Source organism: Salvelinus namaycush, chromosome 4 (assembly GCF_016432855.1).
Source record: "Salvelinus namaycush isolate Seneca chromosome 4, SaNama_1.0, whole genome shotgun sequence".
NCBI classification, from domain to species: domain Eukaryota; kingdom Metazoa; phylum Chordata; class Actinopteri; order Salmoniformes; family Salmonidae; genus Salvelinus; species Salvelinus namaycush.
The window spans coordinates 29,186,172-29,207,176 of record NC_052310.1 but is presented as its reverse complement, the minus strand read 5'-3'; the positions used below and the strand labels follow the sequence as shown (position 1 = coordinate 29,207,176).

The window sequence follows — 21,005 nt, the reverse complement described above, 5'->3', positions numbered from 1 at the left end:
GATTTTTAAAATGTTTTACAGCGAAAACACCACGGATATTTATGTTAGCTCACCACCAAATACAAATAAGGACAGACATTTTTCACAGCACAGGTAGCATGCACAAAGCCAACCTAACTAACCAAGAACCAACCAAACTAACCAAGAAACAACTTCATCAGATGACAGTCTTATAACATGTTATTCAATAAATCTATGTTTTGTTCGAAAAATGTGCATATTTGAGCTATAAATCAGTTTTACATTGCAGCTACCATCACAGCTACCGTCAGAAATGGCACCGAAGCAGCCAGAGTAATTACAGACACCAACGTCAAATACCTAAATACTCATCATAAAACATTTCTGAAAAATCGATGGTGTACAGCAAATGAAAGACAGGCATCTTGTGATTCCAGCCAATATTTCCGATTTCTTAAGTGTTTTACAGCGAAAACACAATATAGCATTATATTAGCTTACCACAATAGCCAGAAACACAAGCCATTCCCCAGCAGCAAAAGTTAGCGATCGTAACAAACCAGCAAAATATATATAATTTTTGACTAACCTTGATAAGCTTCATCAGATGACAGTCCTATAACATCAGGTTATACATACACTTATGTTTTGTTCGAAAATGTGCATATTTAGAGCTGAAATCAGTGGTTATACATTGTGCTAACGTAGCATCTTTTTCCCACAACGTCCGGATATTTTTCTGGCACTCACATATTCTGACCAAATAACTATTCATAAACATAACAAAAAAATACATGTTGTATAGGAAATGATAGATACACTAGTTCTTAATGCAATCGCCGTGTTAGAATTCTAAAAATAACTTCATTACGATATGCAGTTTACGTTATGGCGAGAGCGTGCCCAAAACCTGGCCGCAACCTACTAGTACAACATGTTCGACAGATATATGAAATAACATCATAAAATGGGTCCTACTTTTGATGATCTTTCATCAGAATGTTGTACAAGGGGTCCTTTGTCGGGAACAATCGTTGTTTGGATTTAGAATGTCCTCTTCTCCAGTCAATTAGCACGGAAAGCTAGCAAAGTGGCGCTAAGCTCTCCTTCGTGAACAAACGCAGACAACGCAACACGCCTAACGTCCCGAAAAAATTTCACTAATCTAATGAAACTATATTGAAAAAACATACTTTACGATGATATTGTCACATGTATCAAATAAAATCAAAGCCGGAGATATTAGTTGTCTATAACGACAGCTGTACAGAAGGCAAAACCAGGTCCCTTCGCGCGCTCTCCAGAAAACAGGAAACTGGTGACACGTCATACAAAGAGCATTTATTCGAGCCCAGATCAAGTTATACACTCAATTTCTTCTCTCACTGCCTGTCGACATCTAGTGGAAGACGTATGAAGTGCATGTATTCTAATAAATATCAAGGACCTTTATAGGCAGCCCCTAGAAGAGAGCATCGATTTCAGATTTTCCACTTCCTGTCAGGAAGTTTGCTGCAAAATGAGTTCTGTTTTACTCACAGATATAATTCAAACGGTTTTAGAAACTAGAGAGTGTTTTCTATCCAATAGTAATAATAATATGCATATTGTACGAGCAAGAATTGAGTACGAGGCCGTTTGAAATGGGCACCTTTTATCCGGCTACTCAATACTGCCCCTGCAGCCCAAACAGGTTAATGCAACCGCTGTGTCAGATTTCAAAAAAGCTTTACGGCAAAAGCACACCATGCAATAATCTGAGTACAGCGCTCAGGCACCAAAACAAGCCATACAGATACCCGCCATGTTGTGGAGTCAGTAAAAATCAGAAATAGCGTTATAAATATTCACTTACCTTTGATGATCTTCATCAGAATGCACTCCCAGGAATCCTAGTTCCACAATAAATGTTTGTTTTGTTCGATAAAGTTCAGCTTTATGTCCAAATACCACCTTTTTGTTAGCGCGTTTAGTTCACCAATCGAAATTCACAAGGCGCAGGCAAGTCCAGACGAAAGTCCAGACGAAAAGTCAAAAAAGTTCTATTACAGTTCGTAGAAACATGTCAAACGATGTATAGAATCAATCTTTAGGATGTTTTAATCATAAATCTTCAACAATGTTTAAACCGGACAATTCCTTTGTCTTTAGAAATGAAAAGGAACGCAGCTCGCTCTCACGGCAGCGCGCATGACTTAGCTCATGGCATTCTGCCAGATCCCTTAGACAAACAGCTCTTATTCGCTCCCCTTTCATAGTAGAAGCCTGAAACAAGGTTCTAAAGACTGTTGACATCTAGTGGAAGCCTTAGTGCAATATGACCCCATTTACACTGTATATTGGATAGGCAAAGACTTGAAAACCTACTAACCTCAGATTTCCCACTTCCTGGTTGGATTTTTCTCAGGTTTTCGCCTGCCATATGAGTTCTGTTATACTCACAGACAGAAACTTCAGAAACTTCAGCGTGTTTTCTATCTAAATCTACTAATAATATGCATATATTAGCTTCTGGGCCTGAGTAGCAGGCAGTTTACTCTGGGCACGCTTTCCAGCCGAACGTGAAAATACTGCCCTCTATCCCAAACAGGTTAATCACATACATTTCACAATATTTAGACGTAAACCTGACAGCTGGGAAATGTACACTTTAAGAGATACAATTATGTGCGTTTCCTGTCCTACATGAGATCACCAAATGAAACACACTCGTTATGACTGTCCCTTAAGTGTCCACGGACCACTCCCACATTCTCAATAATAGAAATATTGTTTAATTATTCCAACTTTTGATGTCCAAGTGTCTCTCTGTGTTCCACAGTTTACGTTCCATTCTTAAACACTACAGAGCATAGTGGCAGCGTATTTTATGACCGACCATAAAACAGCCGACTTCCCGTTCTCCCCCTCTACGAGAGAGAGCATGCTGTAGCGCGGACCCAGTGTAACCTGATCCTTCAGATCATCACAGAGTTATGACACCTCCAGCAGTCTCTAATAATGGTAACATTGTAGGACCATAAACTCATGTTAAATCTAATTTTACTGCTTGCATCAGTTACTTGATGTGGAAAAGAGTTCCATGTAGTCATGGCTCTATGTAGTACTGTGTGACTCCCATAGTCTGTTCTGGACTTGGGGACTGTGAAAAGACCTGTTGTGGCATGTCTTGTGGGGTATGCATGGGTGTCAGAGCTGTGTGCCAATAGTTTAGACAGACAGCTCAGTGCATTCAACATGTCAATACCTCTCATAAATACAAGCAGTGATGAAGCCTATCTCTCCTCCACTTTGAGCCAGGAGAGATTGAAATGCATATTATTAATATTAGCTCTCTGTATACATCCAAGGGCCAGCCGTGCTGCCCTGTTCTGAGCCAATTGTAATTTTCCTGAGTCTTTTTAACAGTAGTCCAGGTGTGACAAAACTAGGGCCTGTAGGACTTGCCTTGTTGATAGTATTGTTAAGAAGGCAGAGCATCGCTTTATTATGGACAGACTTCTCCCCGTCTTAGCTGCTACTGTATCAATATGTTTTGACCATGACAGTTTACAATCTAGGGTTACTCCAAGCAGTTTAGTCATCTCAATTTGCTCAATTTCCACGTTATTTATTACAAGATTTAGTTGAGGTTTAGGATTTAGTGAATGTTTTGTCCCAAATACAATGCTTTAAGTTTTAGAAATATTTAGGGCTAACTTATTCGTTGCCACTCTGAAACTAACTGCAGCTCTTTGTTAAGTGTTGCAGTCATTTCAATCGCTGTTGTAGCTGACATGTATAGTGTTGAGTCATCCACATACATAGACACTTTGGCTTTACTCAAAGTCAGTGGCATGTCGTTAGTAAAATTTACAAAATAATGACTGTAGCTTCCATCCAGGCCTGAGGGCACACACTTTCTAGTAGGCTTAAATTAATATGTGGCAAATAGGAGTGGCAATACCATCTACTATTTTCCTCAGTAATTTTCCATCCAAATTGTCAGACCCCGGTGGCTTGTCATTGTTGCCAGAGAACAATAATTTTCTCACCTCTTCCACACTGACTTTACAGTATTCAAAAGTACAATTCTTGTCTTTCATAATTTGGTCTGATATACTTGGATGTCTGGTGTCAGTGTTTGTTGCTGGCATGTCATTCCTAAATGTGCTTATCTTGCCAATGAAAAAGTCATTAAAGTAGTTGGCAATGTCAGTGGGCTTTGTGATGAATGAGCCATCTAAATCAATGAATGATGAAGCCGAGTTGTCTTTTTTCCCCAAAATTTCATTTAATGTGCCCCAAAGCTTTTTACTATCGTTCTTTATATATTTGATCTTTGTTTCATAGTACAGTTTCTTTTTATTTAGTTTAGTCACATGATTTCTTAATTTGCAGTACGTTTGCCAATCAGTTGGGCTGCCAGACTTGGGGACTGTGTATTTGCCATACTTTTTGCCTCATCCCTCTCAACAATACAATTTTTCAATTCCTCATCAATCCACAGGGATTTTACAGTTTTTACAGTCATTTTCTTAATGGGTGCATGCTTATTAGTAACTGGAATAAGCAATGTTATAAATGTGTCAAGTGCAGTGTCTGTTTGCTCCTCATTATACACCACAGACCAACAGATATTATTTACATCAATAACATAGGAGTCACTACAAAACTTATTGTATGACCTCTTATACATTAAATTAGGCCTAGCCTGTGGAACTTTGGTTTTCCTAAATGTGGCTACTATATTGTGATCACTACATCCGATGGATCTGGATACTGCTTTCAAGCAAATTTCTGCAGCATTAGTAAATATGTGATCAATACATGTTGATGATTTCATTCCTATGCTGTTTGTAACTACCCTGGTAGGTTGACTGATAACCTGAACCTGGTTGCAGGCACTGGTTACAGTTTGAAGCTTTTTCTTAAGGGGGCAGCTAGATGAAAGCCAGTCAATATTTAAATCACCCAGAAAATATATGTCTCTGTTGATATCACATACGTTATCAAGCATTTCACACATGTTATCCAGATACTGTTGCACTTGGTGGTCTATAGCAGCTTCCCACCAGAACCTTGTATTGCTACCACTGTATCATCAAAGGTATTATCTAAGTGAGTTTCAGAGATAGTCAGAATATGAATGTCATCTGTTACTTGAAAATTATTGATTTCATGAACCTTGTTTCTTAAGCTATATTGTTAAAATTAACGTGGGCTATTTTGAGCACTTTTCTTCTGGGATGCTTTCTTGCTTTTCTTGCTTTACTGGGAAGATGATCAGCAGTAGATGTGCTCATGTTCTTTGTGTTAGTACAGGGTGAACTGCACACAGTGGACTTCCTCCTAGGGCACACCAGCTTAGTGCTAACAGTATAAATCTGGTTCACAGGCATAATGATTACTGCATACAATAGCAGTAGGATCAGTAGAAGCATTCAGGGAAGTGAAAGGGACATAAAGTAGGTTACTTATATTGTGTCGACCGACTCCCCTGGTGTAATGTAAATCTTCTGAAGCATTATGACAACTCTGCGTCATAATGGTAGGGATTAGCTGAGCTGGGCTTGGGTCATTGATAATTCATTGTCTCAACGCAGCTACTGAACTACTGAACCACACAACTACTCACCACAACTAAAGACAGCAATTACTGACCACAATCACACAACTAATTACCACAACTACTAAGCAAAACCACTGACCACGTAATACTGACCACACAGCTACTAAAATACCTACTAACCACAACTAGTGACCACAATTCCTGAACATAACTACTAACGACAACCACACAACTACTGAAACACAACTGCTGACCATAACTACTGACCACAACAACACAGCAACTGACCACAAATAGCTACTGACCACAACCACACAACCACTGAAAACACAACTACTGACCAAAACCACACAACTACTAACCACACAACAACTGACCGTACCTACTGACCACAACAACTGACTAAAACAACGGACAATATTTCCTGACCACCACTACTATTGAATAATACAACTATTGACCACATCACACAAATATTGACCACAACCACATACTACTGACCTCAACCACTCAACTACTGACAACACTACTACTGTCCACAACCACACAACTATTGACCTCAACCACACAACCACTGACCAACACCACTGACCACTATTACTTACCACAACCATGTACTATTGACCACAACCACAGTACAACTTACAACAACTACTGACCACAACCACACAACTACTGACCACCCATAATCACCACAGCTACTAAATACATCGCACCTACTGACCAGATTTACTGGCGACAACTCCTGACCACAACTACTAACCACAACCACACAACTACTGAAAACATCTAATGACCACAATTACTGACCACAACCACACAACTACTGACCACAACTACTGACCACAATCACACAACTACTGACCACAACCACACAACTACTGAAAACACAACTACTGACCACAACCATATAACTACTAACCACACAACAACTGACCATACCTACTGACCACAACAACTGACCACAACAACTGACTAAAATGACTGACAACATTTCCTGACAGCAACTACTAACCAAAACCACACAACTACTGGCCACAACCACACAACTACTGACAACAACTAATGACCACAATTACTGTCCAAAATCACTGACCACATTTACTGACAACAACAATGCACTTCTGACTACAACCACCCAACTACTGACCACGTCTACTGACCATAACTACTAACCACAATCACACAACTACTGACCATAACTACTGACCACAATTTCTGACCACAACTACTAACCACAACCACACAACTACTGACCACAACTAATGACCACAACTACTGACCACAACTAATGACCACAATCACACAACTACTGACCACAACAACACACCTACTGACCGCGACTAATGACCACAACTACTAACCAAAAGCACTGACCACAATTACTGACCACAACTACATACTACTCAATCAATCAAAATACTATCAATCAATCAAATGTATTTATAACGCACTTTTTATATCAGCAGATATCACAAAGTGCTATACAGAAACCCAGCCTGAAACCCCAAACAGCAAGCAATGTAGATGTAGAAGCACCGTGGCTCGGAAAAACTCCCTAGGAAAGCAGGAACATAGGAAGAAACTTAAAGAGGAACCAGCCTCTGAGGGGTGGTCAGTCCTCTTCTGGCTCTGCCGGGTGGAGATTATAAGAGTACGTGGCCATTAAGGCCACATCTTCAAGATGTTCAAATGTTTATAGATGACCAGCAGGGTCAAATAATAATCGTAGTGGTTGTAGAGAATGGTCAGTACCTCATGAGTAGATGTCAGTTGGCTTTTCATAGACAAGCATTCAGAGGTCAAACAGCAGGTGCTGGAGAGAGAGAGAGAGAGAGAGAGAGAGAGAGTCGAAAATAGCAGGTCTGGGACAAAGTAGCAGAGAAGGAAAGAAGCAGTGCTTGAAATATTTTTGATGTGCTCGTCAAAAGAGAGTTCAGGGTCCAGAGTAACGCCCAATTCCTTCATAGTTTTATTTGAGACGACCATACAACCATCAAGATTAATTGACAGATCCAACAGCAGATCCATTTTTCTTGGGACCTAGAACTAGCATCTCTGTTTTGAGTTTAAAAGTAAAATATGTGCCTCCATCCATTTCCTTGTGTCTGAAACACAGGCTTCCAGGGTTGGCAATTTTGGGGCTTCACCACGTTTCATCGAAATATACAGCTGGGTGTCGTCTGCATAGCAATGAAAGTTGACATTGTGTTTCTGAATGACATCACCAAGTGGTAGAATGTACAGTGAAAACAATAGTGGCCCTAAAACGTAACCTTGAGGAATACCAAAACGTACAATTGATTTGTCAGAGGACAAACAATCCACAGAGACTAACTGATATCTTTCCAACAGATAAAATCTAAACCAGGCAAGAACTTGTCCATGTAGACCAATTAGGGTTTCCAATCTCTCCAAAAGAATGTAGTAATCGATGGTGTCAAAAGCAGCACTAAGGTCTAGGAGCACGAGGACAGATGCAGAGCCTCGGTCTGACGCCATTAAAAGGTCATTTACCACCTTCACGAGTGCAGTCTCAGTGCTATGATGGGGTCGAAAACCAGACTGAAGCATTTCGTATACATTATTTGTTTTTAGGAAGGCAGTGAGCTTTAACATTTTTTTTTGTGGAATGGGAGATTTGATATAGGCCAATAGTTTTTTGGGGGGGGTCAAAGTTTGGCTTTTTCAGGAGAGGCTTTATTACTGCCACTTTTAATGAGTTTGACCCACATCCGGAGGATAGGGAGCCATTTACTATGTTAAATATAGGAGGGCCAAGCACAGGAAGTAGCTCTTTCAGTAGTTCAGTTGGAATAGAGTCCAGCATGCAGCTGGAAGGTTTAGAGGATATGACTGTTTTCATGAATGTGTCAAAAGATATAGGATTAAAAAAACTTGACTGTCTCAGTTGATCCTAGGTCCTGGCAGTTCTGTGCAGACTCAGGACAACTGAGCTTTGGAGAAATACGCAGATTCAAGAAGGAGTCCGTAATCTGCTTTCTAATGATCATGATCTTTTCGTCAAAGAAGTTCATCACTGCTGAAGTGAAAGCTATCCTCTCTTGGTGAATGCTGCTTTTTAGATAACTTTGCAACAGAGTCAAAAATACATTTTGGTTGTTCTTATTCTCCTCAATTAGGTTGGAAAAATAGAATGATCGAGCAGCCGTGCGGAATCTTTGATATTGTATGGTAATGTCTTTCCAAGCTAGTCGGAAGAGTTCCAGTTTGGGGGAGAGGCATTTCCGTTCCAATTTTCTGGAAGCTTGCTTCAGGGCTCGGGTATTTTCTGTATACCAGGGAGCTTTTTTTCTTTTTTTTTTACAAATGTATTTTGTTTTTAGGGGTGCGACTGAATCTAGGGTATTACGCAAGGTTAAATTTAGAAAACATTTAGATCCATAATATTCATTCCACGGGACAAAACTAGATCCAGGGTATGACTGTGGCAATGAGTAGGTCCGGAGACATGTTGGACAAAACCAACTGAGTCGATGATGGCTACGAAAGCCTTTTGGAGTGGGTCTGTGGACTTTTCCATGTGAATATTGAAGTCACCAAATATTATAATATTATCTGCCATGACTACAAGGTCCGATAGGAATTCAGGGAACTTAGTGAGTTCGCTGTATATGGCCCAGGAGTCCTGTAAACAGTAGCTATAAAAAGTGATTGAGTAGACTGCATTGATTAGCTCAAGGTACAAACGCATTAATTTTGTTTTTTGTAAATTGAAATTTGCTGTTGTAAATGTCAGCAACACCTCCATCTTTGCGGGATGCATGGGGGATGTGGTATTTGTATTTATTATGGATCCCCATTAGCTGCTACTCATCCTGGGGTCCAGCAGAATTAAGGCAATTATACAATTTTTAAAACATTACAATACATTCACAGATTTCATAACACATTGTGTGCCCTCAGGCGCCTACTCCACCACTACCACATATCTACAATACAACATCCATGTGTGTGTATAAGTGTGTATGTGTATGCATGTGTCTGTCCCTATGTATGTGTTGCTTCATAGTCCCCGCTGTTCAATAAGGTGTATTTTTATACGTTTTTTTATTGTTTTTTTACCCAATTGGTGGTTACAGTTTTATCTCATCGCTGCAACTCCCGTATGGACTCGGGAGAGGCGAAGGTCGAGAGCCGTGTGTCCTCCGAAACACAACCCCCACTGCTACTTGGCACAATGCCCACTTAACCCGGAAGCCAGTGTGTCGGAAGAAACCCCGTGCACCTGGCAACCGTGTCAGCGTGCACTGCGCCCAGCCAGCCACAGGAGTCGCTAGTGCACAATGGGACAAGGACACCGGCCAAATCCTCCCCTAACCTCCGCCTTAGACCACTGCGCCACTCGGAGGCCCTTTTATCCGTTTTTTAAATCACATTTTACATGTTGCATCAGTTACTTGATGTGGAGTAGAGTTCCATGAAGTCATGGCTCTATGTAGTACTGTGCACCTACCATAGTCTGTTCTGGACTTGAGGACTGTGAAGAGACCTCTTGTGGAATGTCTTGTGGGGTATGCATGGTGTAACTAGGAGGAGAGGCCTCATTTAACATATTAGTTTCATCAGGTTTGAACCATGTTTCAGTCAGGCCAATCACATCAAGATTATGATCAGTGATTAGTTCATTGACTATGACTGCCTTGGAAGTGAGGGATCTAACATTAAGTAGCCCTATTTTGAGATGTGAGAGATTGCAATCTCTTTCAATAATAACAGGAATGGACGAGGGCCCTATTCTAGTGAGATTGCTAAGGTGAACACGGCTATGTTTAGTTTTGCCCGACCTAGATTGAGGCACAGAATAGGGAAAGTTGTGTGGTCTCAATGGGGAAAGCTGAGTTGACTATACTGACTGTGGCAGTGACAGACTCCACTAAACTGGCAGGCTGACTAACTGCCTGCTGCCTGGCCTGCACCCTATCTCATTTTGGATCTAGAGGAGTTAGAGCCTTGTCTATGTTGATATAAAAGATGAGAGCAATGGTCCAGCTAGGACTGGCCACAATTCCTGACCACAACTACTAACCCCTACCACACAACTACTGACCACAACTAATCACCACAACTACACATCTACTGACCACAACCACACAACTACTGACCACAAATACTGACCACAACTCCTGGCCACAACTACTAACCACATCCACACAACTACTGACCACAACCATATAACTAACTACTGACAAAATCCAAACAACTACTGACCACAACCATAGAACTATTGACCAAATCCACAGTACTACTTACCACAACCACACAATGACTGACCACACAACTACTGCCCACAACCACACAATTACACAACTACTGACCAGAAATACTGACCACAACTCCTGACCACAACTACTAACCAGAACCACACAACTACTGACCACAACTTACAACCATATATACTGACCACGTCCACACAACTACTGACCATAACTACTGACCACAACTAATCACCATAACCACATATCTGCTGACAACGGCAACTGACCACAATCACACAACTACTGATCACACCAAATAATCACAATCACTGACCACAACTACTGACCACAACCACACAGCTACTGACCACAACTACTGACTGTACCTACTGACCACAACTACTGACCACAACCAAACAACTATTGACCACAACTAATAACCACAATTACTGACCACAACCACACAACTAATGACCACAACCACATACCTGACAATAACCACACAACTACTAACTACAACTAATGACCACAACTACTGACCAAAATCACACAACTACTGATCACAACAACACGACACCTGACCACAACAGCACAACTAATGACCACAACTATTAATTTAAACCACTGACCACAATTTGAATCGTTTCAGAAATCTAGTCTATGTCGCAAGTCATGACTTCATAGGAGAGGCGTTTGAACATTTTTTTATAAAAGAAATAAATCAAAATGCGTTTTTGGGCAGAAATACCTTCTTGAACATTTGAACTTTCATGTGCCTTAATAACAAACGTGTATGCCATCTGTAAATACAAATAAAGTTGTTAAATTACAAGCCTAAAAAAAGGCAGTAACCTTCCTACTAGCCATGATTGACTGAGATATGAATGGGCTGGACATGCCGAGAGATGAGTTTCGGATTGGTCTGCCGTGTAGCATCTTCTGTCTATAAAATAAACTGCTCGTTATGAGTAGATAATCCTTTCTACTGCATTTCTAAAGATATAACGTTAACCATGGAGAACTGCAAATGTGTTGCTACTGCTCTTAATAACATTGCTGCCCTGAATTTATCAGCCGCTATCGACAAGGGTCAGTGGGAAAAAGTTGTGATGGACTACTATCAGGAGGACGATCGTACCATGCTGGCTCTCTCTGATTCTGAAAATGAATCAGAAGATGTGAACCACAGTGACTTGACACAACGTGCCAAGCAAGCTGTTCAAACAAAACGGAAACTACACAGGACGTCTTATTTAATGAAAGGGGTTGCAGTCTGCTGTGAAGCGTTCATCCATGTATATGGGTAAGAGTCTAGCTACAGTTTCAGATATTATACGTTTCTAATTTTGTCAGAAAGTTGTTTTCATTGCAAGTTAAAGCTTACTGTTAGCTAGTTAGCTGATGTTATGTGACTGGCTCACTAGCTAACATTACCTGTATGATCTGTGGAATAATGCTATCTCAGAAATATATTTCCATTGCTAGTTATAGCCTAATGTTAGCTAGCTAACTAGCTAACATTGAACTTAATTGGTTAACTGTAGCTAGCTATGACAATCTGTTTGTATTTCATTGTTTAGCTAGCTAACTAGCTAGCTCAATGTCTACACAAAATACCCCAAGTTAAAGTGTACTGTTAGCTAGCTGATGTAAAATGGCTGGCTCGCTACCTAGCATACGTGTACGATCTGTGGAGTAATATTATCTCAGAAAGCCATTTGCATTGCTAGTTATAGCCTAATGTTAGCTAGCTAACTAGCTAACACTGAACCGAGCTATGACAATCTGTTTGTATTGGTAGTACTCTATGGATTTGGATTATGGTTCATTGTTTAGCTAGCTAGCTACAAGTCTAAACAAAAGACTCCACTTCGCCAGATGATTACATGACCTATCAAGTTAGCCAGGTGTGTCTGATGGTGATTACGGCTATCTATTGTATAATAATGCAAAAATATTTGTATCTGGAATTTGTCTTTCAGCATCAGTAGAACACGCCTGTCATAAAAGGAGAATGGTCTAATGCCTCCCATCAAAAAGAGAGCTGGCCCAAGCAAGCACTTGTTCAGAGTGAGCGGTCTGTCGACCAGAAGATGGTTGCTGACTGCAAGACCACCTGTCAAGACCTGCAGTTGTCTCTGGGGGCACTACTGAACCTGCAAGCAAAGACATCAGGAATGCTTTACAGCTTTGATTTTGCTCAACAAGTAAGCAATATGTCCTATTTTATACTGATTAAGGACATAGATGATAGATACACACACACACACACAAAATATAAAATATACATATGTGGGAAGCAGGCAAATGCTTTTCGAGCTGTGTAAAGACAGACTGACAGGGGTGTGACAGTTAATTTTAATTTATCTTAATGTTATTTTGTTGTTTGCAGGTGCACTATTCTTCTGACTCTATGCAGCCAGGTCACATCTACTTGTTTGGTGTCTGCTGTGAAGGAAAACCACAACAAGTCAACTACTTGATTGATGAAGGCATGTCATCCAGCACGGACAATGCACAGGCAGTCATCAACTACATGCACCATTTCTTCACCGACTATGGTTAACGTCTACATCACTAGAGGAACAGAGGAGGAGTAGGATAAGGGTACGGCTAAAGGCTATAAGAACTGGTCGTCTAGTGCGTTGGGAACAGAGAATAAAAGGGACAGATTTCTGGGCGTGGTAGAATAGATTCACGGCATAATGTACAGACAGGGGTATGGTAGGATGTGAGTACAGTGGGGGTAAACCTAGGCATTGAGTGACAATGAGAGAGCTTGCATCTCTGGAGACACCAGCTAAGCCAGGTGAGGTCTCCCCATGTGTGGGGTGTGTGACAAAAGAGCTATCTAAGGCATGTTGAGCTGGACTAGGGGCTCTACAGTGAAATAAACTGTAACTAACCGAAACAGCAGAAGACAAGGCATATTGACATTAGAGAGAGGCATGTGTAGCCGAGTGATCGTAGGGTCCAATGAGCAGCAATAGGTGAGTCCGGGAGCCATTCGGTAGTCGCTACTATGCTAGGCGAGCGGGAGGCACTGCGTTCAGAAAGCTAGCGGGCCGGGGCTAGCAGATGGGTCTTCGGTGACAATGCAACGGAAAAGCCTGTTGAAACCACATCGGACGATTATGTCAGCAGACCAGTCGTGATTGATTGGCGGGGCTCCGTGTCGGCAATAAATTGTCCAGGCCAATTGGCAAAAGAGGTATTGTAGCCCACGAATTAGTGGGTATACCTCTTCGGCTATCCAGGAGATGGGTCTAGCTCAAGGCTAGCTCAAGGATAACTGGTGCTTGCTTTGGGACAGAGGCATTAGCTAGCAGTATCCACTTGATTGCAGCTAGCTAGCTGCGATGTTCAGGTGTACTGGCCCAGAGCTTGCGGCAGGAATCCAGTGATGTGGTGGAGAAAAGCAGTCCGATATCGCGCTGTGCAGACTGGCAGGTATTGACTGAGCTAAAGCTGGCCGGTGACCGAGCTAAAGGTGTAGACCGCTAGCCGTGGCTTACAGTGACTACAAGCTAGTAGCTAGTTAGCTGGCTAGCTTCTGATGGAGGTTCCAGTTATAACGTATAAAAATAGCAGATCCGTACCACATTGGGTGGGGCGTGTTGCAGGAAAGTATATTTAGATTGTAGGTGGAAAGTGAGATTAAAATATATACAAAAAAAACGATGAGATCAACTATTTACATGGAACAAGACGGGACAAGACAATCACACGTCCGACTGCTGCACCATCTTGGATTCGAAAAAAAAGGATGGTACGGTGCTGGTGGAAAGCTATGGCTGGTAACAACACCTGACTCCGTACTGCAGGCCGCTGCCACAGTGCAAGCAGTACCAGCACTTCAGGTGAATATAATTTTCATTGCATTGTATGAGGTTATTCTTCTTATCTAAACTTAGGAGGTGAATTGATGTTGTGCAAGGATGTAATGTCTTCTAAATTATTTTTGTTATTTCCTGTTTTACAGCTTCAATGTTCTGGAGCCTGGTGTTGCTGTCGCCAAGGAGTCTCTGGACTCAGTCGTGACCAGGTTTCAGCTGCTGCGCAACGCTGACATCCTCCCTCCCATTGATCATCTGCCTGTACATGCACCACCTGAACTGGACAGAGCTATACAAACGTATGTTTATGAGAAGATCAGGGAGTTTTGCGACAAAGAGGCTTCGGACATCACATGCCCTGCACCAAAGTCAAGGGCAGGACCGAAACAGGCTCTCCGAATATAGATTCCCTTTTTCATGTGTGGCTTGGACGGACCTGTCATCAGCACTATCTGCAGTGCCTCTATTCAAATGACTCTCTCCTAACTCTCTCCTATCCTGCTGCTCAGCCACTTTACCCCTGATTGTATGCATATAACTACCTCATCTATCACTGATGTTGTTATTGATATTGTTCTTTTACATAATGTATATTATTTTATTTATATTGTCACTATCTATTTCTGATATTGCTACTATGCAAGTAACCATTTGGCTGCACCGTTTACACCTTCTGTAGAGACCCATCCACTTGGCAAGATGTGGCTGGGGGTTATAGCATTTCTTTCACATGACTCATTAATTTAGACAAGATTGTCTGGGTAAGCGTCATCTAATATTTATAAAATATTTTTATCTGGACACTTTCTGTTTACCTGGAATTTTTCCTTATTGTAGGCTACTACTTTTACCACTTTTAGTCTTAATCTTTACTACACTACTCACTGTTTAGCACATTATCTCACATGTGAATCCTTAAAGAGATGGGTGGGGCTGGTTTAAGAGGGTGTGAACAATGCTGAATGGGTGTAGACAAAGGAGAGCTCTCCACCAGGTACCAAAAATATTCAAAAGGCCATTTTCTCAAAAGTCCGTTTACAAGTTTATCAACTTTCAAAGCAGAATTACTTTCCCATTACTCCTCAAGAATGCAGTGTATGATATACCATTTTGTAGCTCTTAGTCTCTACTTTTATCCAAAGTAAAAAACAAAATTTCATATTTTGCAACATAAGACCGATTTGAGCCAGTTGGTCACATATTATTGACCTAAAAGGTTAGCCATGTTAGCCCAGTCGCTAGCTTATCCAGGGTCAGTGATTCATAGAGCAACCATGTACTGTATATCTATGGGAACAACTGCAATAATTTAGCAAGCAACATTGGTAAAATGAATGAAATAAAATTAAATGAACCAAATAAAATGTTTCCTGTAATGCTCATCTCCTGCAGCCTAATTGTCGTCACCTTATTTTCATACGGTACCTAAAAGGGTTAGATTTGCACTTAACAGTTTTATATGTCAGCACGTAAAAGACAAAATCTGGTTCATGGTTTGCCTGAAATACATTGTCTATTGGTATCATTGTAAATTGAGAAAATATGGCTCAACATGTAAACAATATTTGAGTTTAGCTATTATCTGCTTCAGATGACATGTGAATTAGCCACATAGTGGTGCTATAATAAGCAATTGAAATGTGAAAATTGAAAAGCTCATGCCCCTCACCACATGTGAGCTAGAGTCCTAGAAATTGGTACATAGGTTCCTCTCCTCACAAGGAACAAATTTGCTTCACGAGCCCATAAATCCGCCATGATGGATTTTGTGAAAAACATTCAAAACGCTACTCATACCAAATTACCTTTATGTACAAAACTTAATACGAACAAGAAAAAATAAATTATCTAAACAAAGCAAGATCAATTACAAAAACAACGAAGGGAAAAGATTTTGGAGCACCTCAAATTATATTATGGCCAGAAAACCCAATTCATCTCCATCGTTCATGGAAGTTAATGGGTCATTTGGAACAAAATCTCTTGAATGAGCTATTTTTTTCAAAAACAATTCCACTGGTGAAGTTGACAAACTGAGAAGTGAAATGACAACATTGAACAGTGAACCATCATATGTGTGTATTGAAGATCTAATAATGAAGATGTGAAAAAACAGTTGTTATCCATCAATAATAATAAGCCACCAGTCATAGACAACATAGATGGGAACCTATTGACAATGGTGGCGGACTGTATTGCCACCCCTATTTGCCATGTCTTTAACCAAGTCCTAAAAGAGTGTTTGTGTCCATAGGCGTGTCAGGAAGCTATAGTAATTCCGCTACCTAAAAATAGTCAAGCACTCTTTCCTGGCTCTAACAGCTGCCCAATCAGTTTGCTGCATGTTCTTAGTAAAATGATGGAGATAATTGTGTTTGAAGAAATACAATGCTATTTTTTAAAGAACAAGTTAACTACTGACTTTCAGCATGCATATAGGGAAGGGCAATCAACTTGTACCTCACTGACTCAGATGACTGATGATTGGCTAAAATGCATTTGGATAATAAGATGATAGTAGGTGCTGTATTGTTAGATTTCAGTACAGCCTTTGATGTTATTGATCATCATTTGTTATTGAAAAATTCACTTGTTATGGCTTTTCACCTCGAACTGGACGTGAAGGACATAATGTTGTTCCCAGACAAGGCCCAAATCCCTGTCATTCACATGAAGAAAAAAAAGGAAAAGAGGAAATCCACCCTCTGGGTGGAGATCAGGTTGCCTTGTGAGAATTCGTCACCGAATTCGTCACCGTAACCCACCTCTACCATCAATTCCATTAGCCAACGTGCAATCATTGGAGAATAAACTGTATGAGCTCCGTTCGAGACTATCTTACCAACGGGTCATTAAAAACTGTATTTCACAGAGGCGTGGCTGAACGACGACAAGGATAATTCACAGTTGGCTGGGTTTCCGTGCATCGGCAGGATATAACAGCTACGTCTGTTAAGATGAGGGGTGGGGCTGTGTGTCTATTTGTCAATAACAGCTGGTGCACAATGTCTAATATTAAGAATGTCTTGAGGTATTGCTCTCCTGAGGTAGAGTACCTCATGTTAAGCTCTAGACCACACTATCTACCAAGAGTTTTCTTTTTATATTTTTGGCAGCCATCTATTTACCACCAGAAATCGACGCTGGCACTAAGACTGCACTCAACAAGCTGTATAAGGCCATAAGGAAACATGAAAATGCTCATCCAGAAGCGTGACCTAGTGGCCGGGACATTAATGCAAGCAAACTTAAATTCATTTTACCTAATTTCTACCAGCATGTCACATGTGCAAACAGAGGAAAAAAACCTCTAGACCACCTTTAGTCCACACACAGACTCGTACAAAGCTCTCTCTCGCCTTCCATTTGTAAAATCTGACCATAATTCTATCCTCCTGATTCCTGCTTACAAGCAAAATCTGAAGCAGGAAGCACCAGTGACTCACTCAATATGGAAGCGGTCAGATGGATGTAGGATGCTATCCTACAGGACTGTTTTGCTAGCAAAGACTGGAATAAATTCCGGGATTTATCGAATGGCATTGAGGAGGATACCACCTTAGTCACTGGCTTCATCAATAAGTGCATCGATGACGTCGTCCCCACAGTGACCGTAAGAACATATCCCAACCAGAAGCCATGGATTGCAGGCAACATCCGCACCGAGCTAAAGGCTAGAGCTGCCGCTTTCAAGGAGCGGGACACTAATCGGATGCTTATGCCCTCAGACGAACCGCCAAACAGGCAAAGCTTCAATTTAGGACTAAGATTGAATCCTACTACACCGGCTTTGATGCTCGTCGATGTGGCAGGGCTTGCAAACTATTACGGACTACAAAGAGAAACCAAGCCGCAAGCTGCCCAGTGACATGAGCCTACCAGATGGGCTAAATGCCGCCACGTAGCACTCGCATCGGTAGCCATGAAGTGCTTTGAAAGGCTGGTCATGGCTCACATCAACACCATCATCCCAGAAACTCAAGACCCACTCCAATTTGCATACCGTCCCAACAAATCCACAGATGACGCAATCTCAATCGCACTCCACACTGCCCTTTCCCACCTGGACAAAAGGAACACCTATGTGAGAATGCTGTTCATTGACTATAGCGCAGCATTCAACACCATAGGGCCCACAAAGCTCATCACTAAGCTAAGGACCCTGGGACTAAACGCCTCCCTCTGCAACTGGATCCTGGACTTCCTGACGGGCCATGACCAGGTGGAAAGGGTTGGCAACAACACATCTGCCATGCTGATTCTAAACACGGGGGCCCGTCAGGGGTGCGTGCTTAGTCCCCTCCTGTACTCTCTGTTCACCCACAACTGCGTGGCCAAGCACAACTCCAACACCATCATTAAGTTTGCTGACGACACAACGATGCTAGGCCTGATCACCAACAATGATGAGACAGCCCATAGAGAGGAGGTCAGAGACCTGGCAGTGTGGTTCCAGGAGAACAATCCTCTCCCTCAAAGTGAGCAATACAAAGGAAATTATTCTGGATTACAGGAAAACGCGGACCAAACAGGCCCCCATTCACATCGACTGGGCTGTAGTGGAGCAGGTTGAGAGTTTCAAGTTCCTTGGTGTCCACATCACCAACAAACTATCATGGTCCAAACACACCAAGCAAGTCGTGAAGAGGGCTAGACAACACCTTTTCCCCCTCAGGAGGCTGAAAAGATTTGGCATGGGTCCCTAGATCCTCAAAAAGTTATACCGCTGCACCATCGAGAGCATCCTGACCGGTTGCATCACCGACTGGTATGGCAACTGCTCGGCATCCGACTGTAAGTCTCTACAGAGGGTAGTGCGTACAGCCCAGTACATCACTGGGGCCAAGCTTCTTGCAATCCAGGACCTATATACTAGGCGGCCCAACATTTTTTCAAAGACTTCAGTCACCCAAGTCATAGACTGTTCCCTCTGCTACCACACAGCAAGCGGTACCGGAGTGCCAAGTCTAGGTCCAAAAGGCTCTATAACAACTTCTACCCCCAAGCCATAAAACTGCTGAGCAATTAATCAAATGGTCACCCGGACTATTTGCATTGACCCCCCCCCCCCTTTGTTTTTACACTGCTTCTACTCTCAGCACTGCTGCCAGACCCTGAGCTCACCTGCGGGAATTGTTTGTTTGTTTATAGTTATATCGTTCAATTTTGTTTAGTTTTGTCGCACTTGTCTAAATCTAAGTGCGTCGCAAGTTTAAAAGTGTATTGTTCGTGGCATGTGTGACGACCTTAATCCTAACCGCTGTAATATGCGGAAAACTTTACAATCACTACCGGAGGTTGTATGGATTCAGTGAGTAAATCAACCACCATCACCTACTCCCGTAAGTTTCTGCTCTCTTTCCGAAGATAAAGCCAAAACAGCATTGCCTTGCCTGATGGTTGTTCTACAAAGTCAAAAAGGGGAACTAAGAAGACGCGAGGCTCAAGAGGTGGTATCAGGAACAGATTACAGAGGCGGGGATGCCATCACCCGCTCCCGTTGATCACCCTGTCAAATGTGCGGTCATTAAATAACAAAGTGGATGAGTTAGAGGCAAGGGCTAAATTTGAAGAGGACTTTAGGAGAAGTAACTTAATCTGCTTTACAGAAACGTGGCTCAAGCAGGTTAATATTGATGTGAACATTGATGGATACACTGTCATTAGAGCAGATCGAGACAAAATAACGTTACATAAATCAATAGGCGGGGCGCTATGCACCTTTTTAGACAATACTTGGGCCACGCAGTGTAATGTGATTGAACAAGTGTGCACCGGAGACTATGAGATTCTCGTTGTATCATTCAGGCTATTCTATCTACCACGCATGTTTGGACAAATTACCATTATTCTGGTCTATGTGCCTTGGACCTATCAATAAGGAAGCTGCTGACAGGATTACAGACTGTTTCAGTGCTGCACTTTTACGATCATCTGACCAGCCAGTATTTGTGCTAGGGGATTTTAATATGCTCTCCCTCTCCGCGCACCTCCCCACTCTGCAACAGTACGTCACCTGTCCAACTCGCTCAACTCGCATCCTGTTATGGCAACATAGAGGACGCATACAAGGCAGTGTGCAGAGCACCCATCGGGAAAACAGACCATTACCTTATCAATCTCCTACCGAGATACAGGCAGCAGGTGAAACGTGAAAAACCTGTAGAGAAATCCATTCAGGTATGGACAGAGGACAGCAGGGAGGAGCTCAAGGATTGCCTTGACGTCACAGACTGGGAGGTGTTCTTTGACTCAGGGATCCCCACGAGTTGACAGACAGCATTACCTCATATATCCAGTTCTGTGAGGATACTGACATTAACACGAAAACTGTCCGAGTATTTCCCAACAACAAGCCCTGGGTGTCTAAGGACTTGAAAATGTGCCTCAATGAAAGGATGTTTGCATTCCTGAAAGGAGATACTGATGCTGTAAAGG

The 21,005-nt window shown here is 41.8% G+C and overlaps 1 protein-coding gene and 1 long non-coding RNA gene across 2 annotated transcripts in view; both read left to right on the top strand.

Moving 5' to 3' along the window:
* Positions 1-21,005, top strand: part of cpn1 (carboxypeptidase N, polypeptide 1) — a 155,194-nt gene that overhangs the window by 49,634 nt on the left and 84,555 nt on the right. The window lies entirely within an intron of this gene.
* LOC120046429 lies at positions 9,999-13,405 on the top strand. The gene is made up of 3 exons (XR_005476804.1): positions 9,999-12,034; positions 12,714-12,938; positions 13,124-13,405. It is a non-coding gene; the product is annotated as an uncharacterized LOC120046429 (long non-coding RNA).